General features: G+C 34.8%; 1 long non-coding RNA gene across 1 annotated transcript; it reads left to right on the top strand.

The window, feature by feature from the left end:
• Positions 1-4,660: 4,660 nt before the first annotated feature.
• LOC113617698 (uncharacterized) lies at positions 4,661-6,822 on the top strand. Its single transcript, XR_003431754.1, has 3 exons — positions 4,661-5,201; positions 6,249-6,396; positions 6,803-6,822. It is a non-coding gene; the product is annotated as an uncharacterized LOC113617698 (long non-coding RNA).
• Positions 6,823-10,559: the final 3,737 nt, after the last annotated feature.

The raw sequence follows: 10,559 nt of genomic DNA, 5'->3' as shown, positions 1-10,559 counted from the left end.
AAATAGCTACAGAGTATGCATGGAAATATTGGCTGTCTGAATAGTTTGGAGATTCAAAGAGAAATAGCAAGCTTCAGAGGTATTAAATTATGACATGCAAAAAAGTTTTTGTTTTATTCTTAACTGCAACAGTGTATATTTAAATTAGAGTTAAAGTGTTATATGTCCTGGGCCCACCTTACAAGTTGTGCTGTGTAGATGTGTAATGGGAAGCAAAATTTCAATTAGGGTCCCATTAACTGGCATATAATCCTTCTTTAATGTAACAGAGGTTATGGTGTTGCTGTACAAATCTGCTAGAAACAGATTTTAACCCATTTTTGGTCTCTTTCTTGGATCTAATGGAATGACTCTTAACTGTACATTATCTGCATTGTTTCATACATTCTTCATTATTTTAAAGTCTGAAATTAGTCTCTAAATGGTTGTCATGAATATTCAGCTCATCCTAACTTTATATACCATATATATATTTCTGCGTATGTATTTTAATTAGTATTTAGAGGAAAAAGTTAACTGAACCCAACTGTAATTTCGAAACTAGCCTTATCACTGGAAGAAGAATTCTACCGCATCAAACCAGACTTTTCCTAGTCCCTGAGACCCTAACTTGTGAGGTATTTTAGTAACATCACAAGTCAGGCTCTTGGGACCTAGGCGGAGGGGAACCAGCAGCTTTGGACCTTATTGATTGTCTGCAGTTACCATCAGAACAAAAGAACATACATAGATTCTGCCTAGGAGAAATGAACAATGCTCTTCTTTATAATCAGCAATGTTTTCACCATGACCCACCCCCCAAAATACTATTTTCAGAAACTGTACTCTAAAGTGATGACAGAGTGCACAGGAATAGCATTTGTATTATAACAACATTAATATAAAAGCAATATATCTGTGTAAGAAGCAAAATTAAATACAAGTGTTTTTAAAATGCTTCTTTTGGTGTATTTAAGGTGGCTAGCCTAAGAGACTAACTCCTTAGTTAATAATGAAGAGAGTGGTTTATATTTGTAACTTTTTTCTTATGCATAGAAATCTATACATTAGCTACTTAAGTAAATCCTTTATGTTTTCACACAACTACAGCTGAGAATATGTAATGTATGGCTATAATCATGCTTGAGGCCTAGAAATAAAATCATTTGCCATCTTCTTTATTTGACCCTATTAGATTTTATACTGATTTAAGAAGAATGCTGCATTATACTTAGTATTTATTGCCAGAGTTTTCTTTAGTCTTTTTAACCAGACCACATGCTTTGTATGTCTTATTATAAGACATTATCTTGTCATAAGAGTTCGAGTTATCATAATTAGCAGAAATATAATACCTTTTAATTTTTGCATTTTACTTGGCATATATCATGGACATATGTGTGATAAATTAGTAAACACCACCTATGAAGTCAGGCTGTTCTAGTTCATCTATCAGCTGAATCTGAACTGCAGACTTTTATGAGAATTTTAGTTTTATATGAGGTAACTATTCCAACTATATCATGTCACATTTGAATATTATTAGCCATTGCCATATCAAATGTGCTTTTTTGAGAGCAGAATTATACATTAAATCTATTTTTAAATTTTACAATAATGTTGCAGATAATAAGATTCAAAATGGAGATGAGAGATTTTCCATAATAGGAGAAACAAAATGATTTCATTCTTTAAACTCTATTGCTTTACAGGGGTACTATAAATTATATATATCTTCACATTTTTAAAATAAATTTCTGAATGTGTTTTAGAATACTGTAATAGAGTCTTTGTTCACCTTTGTATTGGACTTGTTAGAATTACTTATGATTTGAAGTATCACAGAATACAAATCATCCACGAGTTATATTTCCTAAAAAATTGATGTTACAAGATCATAAACATATTCCTCACCTATGAAGGCACATAGAATGTGTTTAAGCATATATCCACCCTGTATCTATTCAGATTCTTTACTTATATCACCTGTTTCATTTATCTGAAATTTTAAGTGTGTGTATGTGTGTCTGTATAAACAAATGTTTTAAAACTTCAAATGAATGGAGATAATATAAACCATAAAGTTTTGGGTAGTATTTATTTTTTACTTCTTTTAACCTTATTCTCATTGTAATCAAGCATTTTTAAAAGCATAAGTTTCTCAATACAAAGAACTCTATGTATATGTAGCTACAAGTACACAGAAACTTGATTATATTTAATAGCCACGTTTACACAGTGTATCAGAAACTACCTCTTATATAAAACAATATCACATACAGGTATATGTTTACAGACACCTGTATGTATAAGATGTTCCATCAATTTAGTTCCAAAATAATGTAAGGGATATATGTTTGTTGGCTATAGTGATATCAAATATAACTATTTCAAATGCAAGATTTTTTTATGTCATCATATTTATGAACCACAATATATATTAACTTCTGTTTCATAGTCGGAAGATACCAAAGCTAGATTTAAAATGCAATTGTGTTTATTTTCCCCAAAAACATATAAAATGTATATATTTTTACTAATCGTCATGCATTCTCTGAACCCTCTGTATGTAACCTTCCGATCTATGAACTATCTTTTCTGAGAGCGTCATTGATAAAGCTTTTCTCTTACTCCATAAAGGTGAGTAGAGCTATAAGTGGGTAACTTTGTTTATATAAATTACTTTATGCTGTATATGGATAGATGGATGCCACCTTTTTTCTGCATTTCTATCTTAGCTGTCACAGGATAATATTGTTTGGGGGCTGTATAATATGATTTGGAAAATCAGATCATGCTAAGCTTAAAATAAAAGGAAGGATCTGCAACAAAGAGCAAGAAAATGATGTGTTGCATACAAAAAAAAGCAGTGATATTAACAATTCGATGGCTTCCTGGTTAGGAGACCAGCCTGAGCCAGACGCATATATTAAAGGCTGTCTGCTGCCGATGCGAGCTTGCTCAATGCGGTGGAAATGAGGAATCACCTCCTCTCTGACACCAGCTTATTTTTACATTTTAATTCTGAAATAGAGAATCACTGTTTTACATAAATATACTAACCCCTGCTTGATTCTTTTCCTTTCTCACATTGTTTGCTAATTTACTGTGAGCTTCAGGTTCTATTTTTTTAAATATCATCACTCACCTTAAACATCTATCAAATACCAATGAAGTAGTAGTTTTTCTTTTGTCTCTTTTATATTGCTCTGTTAATATTGTTATACTCATGCTTTTAACTTTTAATCTCTGTAAGGAAAACAGCAGTTTTTCAAAATGACATTTTTTAAAGCCATTTAAGGTCCATCAAGGAAGGCACTGCTGGAATTTTGCCAAATCTAAATATGATTATATTTCATTTCAGTGCTCATGGGGTCAACATCTTTCTGAGTATAGAAGTCCTTAACACTTTAGTGTTCCAGTGAAGCTGCGGATGAGGTGTAGAGAGATTCTCAAGTCATTTAAGTATTAGGCTACACAAATAATGTCAAGGAAGAGGTATAGGTATCTCAGGGGAATTATAGTACAGGTTAATTACTAATGAAATCACAAAAGGTATATACTATCTTAAATTTCTTACGTTCAAATGGACATGCTGGTACGTGTGCCTAGGCTCAGTTTAATTCACCTGATAAATATTTAAATGGTTTTGCAAGTTGTCATGTTTGGATGAGTTTCGAGAAAAGCAGTACGTAAAGGGTTAGCTAACGCCCGAATTTTCTTGCCATTTACACATGCAGAGCATAGCCTACATTTCGGTAGGCAGCGAATGCAGTCATCCTTTTGATTACTTGGATTCTTTTGTCAAATTTCTTACTAGACATTTAACTTAGCACTCAGGTCCCACTGATCCTTTAGTGACTGTATTTGGAAAAGGAAAACAAAGTTCCTAATATAGAGAAGTTTTCAAATATCCTGAATGTTTGTAAGCAATATGAAAAACAGACTTGTTAGTGCAGCTTTGCAAATACATAGTTAGTATGTAGAAACTTAGGTGCTATCATTATCTGTCATCTCCATCTCCGTATTTAGTTTTTTTATCTATCAGTAACCAACTATACTCTGAGGCATTATATGTATATATATTAATATATGTTAACATATGTACTTAATATATATCAATATATACACATGAATATATAAATTAATATATACGTTTTATATATTTACATATTATATATATATATATCTTAATTTTTTTAAACCCTTGGTAAAAATAGTATGAAAAGTGAGACTTTGTCATAAACTTATCCACATTTTTTCAATAAATTAGCTTCTATTTTCATTGAATGTTGCTTTTTCCCCAGCTTTATCAGATGGAGTGTATTACTAGCCAATAATATTAACTTGTATGTAATGTCTTACTTGTGGAAGTTTGAAAGCAGATAGAACTTCTTTTCTTAAACATCTTTATTGGAGTATAATTGCTTTAAAATGGTGTGCTAGTTTCTGCTTTATAACAAAGTGAATCAGCTATACATATACATATATCCCCATATCTCCTCCCTCTTGCGTCTCCCTCCCACCCTCCCTATCCCACCCCTCTAGGTGGACACAAAGTGCCAAGCTGATCTCCCTGTGCTATGTGGCTGCTTCCCTCTAGCTATCTCTTTTACATTTGGTAGTGTATATATGTCCATGCCACTCTCTCACTTCATCCCAGCTTACCCTTCCCCCTCCCCATGTCCTCAAGTCCATTCTCTACATCTGAGTCTTTATTCCTGTCAAAAGCAGGTAGAACTTGAAGGTAACTGAGATTAAGTGAATTTGAGATTAAATAGTGTTATATAATCAATCAGCTGATTCCATGCATATTTTATGAAGAATTTAAAAGTGAAAAACTTTCATATGGTGAAATAAATTTTTCCTTGTATCTGATGTAAGAAATGTGATTTTTAAGAGTGTTACTTTAATAATTAATTCCTGAACAAATAAAAACTAGTGTAAAAATAATCATGGGCTATATCTGTTAGGTCAGCTAAATAAGAATCGTAACTCCTAGGTTTCATCTCGGCCTTTTAAGGTTTCTGGGGTGCTTTGGGTTCTTTTACGTAGGTGGATTTAACCATTCCCCTTTTCTAAGAAGTTTCTTCCTCTCTGTTGGTAGGTGTCTGATGATTTGTGGGCACCAAATGGCTATTCTGTGGAGTCATCTCTCCTTGCCTTTGAATTAGTTTTCCCTTGGCCATGAGTCAACATCAATATTTTATACATCCAAATTGGTAGGTCTTTCTTGAAATTCTTCTATGTATTTTTCTGGACATATAAGTGAATTGTGAGAAATTAAATGTACTTTGTTATTTATGGTCTTTCCAGTTTTCAAACATCTTCACTAAGAGATTTGGGTGATGTTGAAACGTTAGCCAATGGAAGCACTTGGTTTTGTAGGATTTAAAAATGTAATGTCTTTCTCATGGTAGACTTCTTATTCTTAGCGGTGATGGGGGAACCGGTAGGTGGCTAAGTTATTACTCTGTTGAACATCACGCTGAAAACCCAGCCCGCGCATTTCTTTTTTTTTTTTTTTTTTTTGCGGTACGCGCGCCTCTCACCGTTGCGACCTCCCCACAGGCTCCGGACGCGCAGGCTCAGCGGCCATGGCTCACGGGCCCAGCCGCTCTGCGGCATGTGGGATTCTCCCGGACCGGGGCACGAACCCGCGTCCCCTGCATCCGCAGGCGGACTCTCAACCACTGCGCCACCAGGGAAGCCCAACCCGCGCATTTCTAAAGCTTGGGGAGGATTCTACATTAGACAACATATTTTGTTGGGGGGTTACACCACAGTCGGTTCCCTTCACTTCTCTCTCTTCCTGACACCCCGTCCACCCAACATGGAGCCTTTTCAACTTCTTCAAAGAAGTGGGGAAAAAAAAGTAGACTCTTTATTAATGGCAGAAAACAAACTGGCTGCTGGACTTCGGAGACAGCCTTCTAATAATAAAGCAGAGTAGGCACTGGAACAAGGAATTCTTGAACGTACTAAATATATAGGGAAGCCTATTTAAATTCACCAGAGGGACTTAGAGGACAAGCAACAGAAAGTTTAGAATTCAATTCAAGCCATGCCAGAAAATGAAAATGTACCTTAAAAAGGATTTCTGAAACAATTGTTCAAAGACATGTCAACTTTTAAGGTTCTTTCGAGAATAATGAAATTTGTACTTTAATTTCAGCGGTGATTTTTTTCAGTTAGAAAGGAAAAGTGATTAACAGGATAGCCAAGGAACTGTGTCTTATGTTTAAAGAAAATGTGTTTTCTTTCCATAGGGTGTGCTCTAGTGAGGTCCGCCAAGTACACTGACGAAGATCGCCCAAATACATACATGAGACAAAGAGATGATGTATTTTTTTCAGCACTTAGATGCATCATAAAATGGAAACCCTCTTCCTACTTTGGAAGAAATTTACTCAACTTGTATGTTCTCTCTAGTTTCTTTCCTCCCATTGAATTTTATGACATATTATTTTAAATAAATGTAATGAAGTAATTCTGAAAGAGTAAATTGCTAATAAATAATAGGACTATGTGTTGCTAAATTTGAGAGGTAAAAAAGATGATCCCTACCTTATCCCTTATTGACTTTAGAAAATGCTCTTTAGAAAATGCTCTTACACTTTATAAGACGTGCCTCTATAAGAAGTACCACATCTATAAGAATGTATATTTTATTAGTCAATGTTGAGATAAAGAACTGCTTATAAAGTTTATTTAAAGGCCTTTATGACTGACTCAGGGAGGAAATTTCTAGTGGGCTTTTTCTTAATGTCTTCTTGTAGAATTAACATAGATATTTAAAAAGATTGTCATTCTTTGTCTCAAGGATTACAAGTTGTAAAGAGGATGGAAACTTGGTCTCACTAGTGACACATCTTTGTTGCCTTTGAGGAAAGATTCTGCTTGAGAATGAAACCCACGTGAAATTCACCAATTCATAAATACAACTTATTACCACAAAATAAACTGTTGAATCATTAATTCATCCATTCACTCATAAATGTAAATTTAACATAAAAACAGACTTCAATGAATTAAGGCTGCATAAACACATGGGACCACTATGGCCAATTAAGATGTGACCATTTAACAAAATTTGATTGACTTTCAAATGAAATGTCAGATATGTGAATATTAGTCATAGATGTTAACTATTTAATGATAAAAAGTAGTTGTTGCCTTCAATAAGTTAGATGAAGCCTGATTCATAATTTACCAAACAATTGTACTGCTTTCCACTTAAGTTTTAATGACATTTTAATATCAAGGACATTTTAATATCAGGCTTAATGATTGATCAGTGAAATAATCCAAGTAAATTCCTTAGGTCAGTGCCTAACACCAAGAAAGTACTCAATGAATATTAGCTTATTTCTTCCTGTTTGGATTTTAGTATTTGCTTTTGCTAAACAGACTATTTTTTTCATCACCCAAATTTACTGGGTATACACTGTCTCAAAGGGTGAGATGCAGACACCATTAGGAAATCATTTCAGCTCCAGGGAACTCACAAATCATTTATTATAAACATCTTTATCAAGGGTTTTCTGAGTGTCAGCTATAGGAAATAAAAAGGGGAAATCTGCTCTTAAATAGCTTATGGTCTACAAAACATATCTTTCACTTGTCCAACACTTTTTATCGTTTTTGTGTGCCTTAACCTTTCATAAGTTCTGTAATTTGGAAGTTTTATTCTTTTTTATATTTTATAGATTAGCGTTTTATGTGGTTTGTCCTACTTTCTAGTTGTATATGTGATAACTTATCTCTTTATTTGAGTTGCTTTGGACAAGATATGGGATACTATTAGGATTTTTCACTGCTGAGATTCTGGTCATGTTATTCCCTATACTATGCAAAGGTCTGGTGATTAAGAACCATAGATAGACCATGAAAATATTAATAACTGTGGTTTATAAAAATGGCACTTCCAGAATAATTGGACCAAAATGCAGTATTTACATATGATTTCAGTCCATCTAAAAAAAAAAGCCATCATTTAATTTTTTTTAAACATCTTTATTGGAGTATAATTGCTTTGCAATAGTGTGTTAATTTCTGCTTTATAACAAAGTGAATCAGCTATGCATATACATATGTCTCCACATCTCCTCCCTCTTGTGCCTCCCTCCCTCCCTCCTTATCCCACTCCTGTAGGTGGTCACAAAGCACTGAGCTGATCTCACTGTGCTATGCGGCTGCTTCCCACTAGCTATCTACTTTACATTTGGTAGTGTATATATGTCAATGCCACTCTCTCACTTCGTCCCAGCTTACCCTTCCCCCTCCCCGTGTCCTCAAGTCCATTCTCTACTTCTGTGTCTTTATTCCTGTCTTGCCCCTAGGTTCTTCAGAACCACTTTTTTTTTTTTTTTTTTAGATTCCATATATATGTGTTATCATATGGTATTTGTTTTTCTCTTTCTGACTTACTTCACTCTGTGTGACAGACTCTAGGTCCATCCACCTCCCTACAAATAACTCAGTTGTGTTTCTTTTTATGGCTGAGTAATATTCCATTGTATATATGTGCCACATCTTCTTTATCCATTCATCTGTTGCTGGACACTTCAGTTGTAAAAAAGCCATCATTTAATTTCTTAAAAAAATTAAATTGAATATAATGATATTGATCATGCAGAGTTTCATAAAGCAGCAATTATAATAATTAGTCAAAAGATCAAAACATTCTAATTGGGCTATTCTCTGGGAGTTAATAAAATATGCAGAATAAACTTGGACTTTTTTAGACTTTTGCATCATAAATGCTACCATTGAATAGTGAAGCAGAAATAGAAGACCAAAATTCTAATACCACTCTTACCACTAGTTATCTTATGGGACTGAACCACTCTCCTTTTCACTTTTTAAATTTACAACTGATTTATAAAATTAAAATGTAGGGAAAGATGATTTTAGAGTGATTTTCAGGTAAAAAAAATCAGTGTATCATTAGATAGTTGGATATTTTTCCATCCTACAGGGGACTTTTTGAGTCAAGTTAGGAAAGACCTAGCATTAGTTTAGATCACTACATTAATCAGACTCTTTCAGTAGCAAAAGATCAAATCTCAGCTCCAACTAGTTGAAACAACAAAGGAAGCTGTATGTACATCATCATCTCCTCCTCCCCCTCCTCCCCCTCCTCCCCTCCTCCCCCTTCTCCTCCTCCTCTTCCTCCTCCTTGTTCTCCTCTTTCCCTTCCTCCTTCACTTGCTTCTCTTTTCCTCCTCCACCTGATGATTCTCTCTCCCTTTCCCTCTCACTCTCTCTCTCTCTCTCTCTCTCTCTCTCTCTCGCTCTCGCTCTCGCTCTCTCTTTCTCTATCTCCAATGTGTTGACTTCATTCTCAGGCAGTTGACCTCATTCTCACATTCTCTCTGTCTGATAGCCAAGATGACCATTGGGAACTCTAGACATGCATCATGCATCATTCCTAGAGCTTGTGACTCCAGGAGGAAAAAATAAAAAGGTTCTCTTCATCCCTACGTCAATTTAATTTCCCTGAAAGGCTTGATTGGCTGTGTTTTGGAGTCAATTCTCTGTGCATTTGAGAGTTACTCAGATCGGACAGCCTGCGCAGGGAGTCGGTACAAGAGTCACCCAGCAAAATTAATGTCAATGGCAGACGGTGAAAGAAATTCAAAGGAGGAAAAACTGTAACAGGGCTTCCAACAACCACTACATATTTCTAAAGTGCTTAGCATAATGGTATGTTATAGGCTTCGGTCACATATGTTTGTCTTGGTAAACTTAGTGGACCCGGTGAACATATAGGCAATATTAAGTTTTTTAGCCCAAATGTGTTCTGTACAGCTTTATAACTATAAAACATCTACAGTAGCAAATCTCAATCTTGAGTATCATGGAGATTAATTACATTTTATTAGCATTTTTCATGATCATTTAATATTTGGCATACATCAGGAAGTCAATATTTGGACTCATTTAGGAATTTCTCATTTTAAAAATTATTTAGGATTATTAAAAATGGGAGACTGGGGCTTCCCTGGTGGCACAGTGGTTGAGAGTCCGTCTGCCGATACAGAGGACACGGGTTCGTGCCCCAGTCCGGGAGGATCCCACATGCCGCAGAGAGGCTGGGCCCATGAGCCACGGCCACTGAGCCTGTGCGTCTGGAGCCTGTGCTCCGCAACGGGAGACGCCACAACAGTGAGAGGCCCGCGTACCGCAAAAGAAAAAAAAAAAAAAAAAATGGGAGACTGGTATAAAAGGGATGGTGATTATATTTTGTAATCTAGTGTCTACGTCAGCCACCATATGTTTAGGCCATTCTGTTATAGCAAATTTTATATTCTTTCCACTTTTACCTCTAATATTATAATGTTAGGGAGCTTTATGTTGCTGATTCTTGAAGGTATTTTATTTTGGTTTATGAGTTGGTTTCTTCCTCTTTTAGTGTCTTTAAAGATACATCTATATATGTATATGTATGTGTATCTATATAAAACATTCTAATTGTATAAAATCAATACAATGACTATAATTTTATACAGATATATTTGTATATATAGTCATATATACATTCATATAATACACATATATATATAACTACGTCTTCT

Source organism: Aethalodelphis obliquidens, unplaced genomic scaffold, assembly GCF_003676395.1.
Source record: "Aethalodelphis obliquidens isolate GAN/ISIS:26980383/991018 unplaced genomic scaffold, ASM367639v1 scaffold1, whole genome shotgun sequence".
Lineage (NCBI taxonomy): Eukaryota > Metazoa > Chordata > Mammalia > Artiodactyla > Delphinidae > Aethalodelphis > Aethalodelphis obliquidens.
This window is presented reverse-complemented; position numbering and strand designations above follow the sequence as displayed.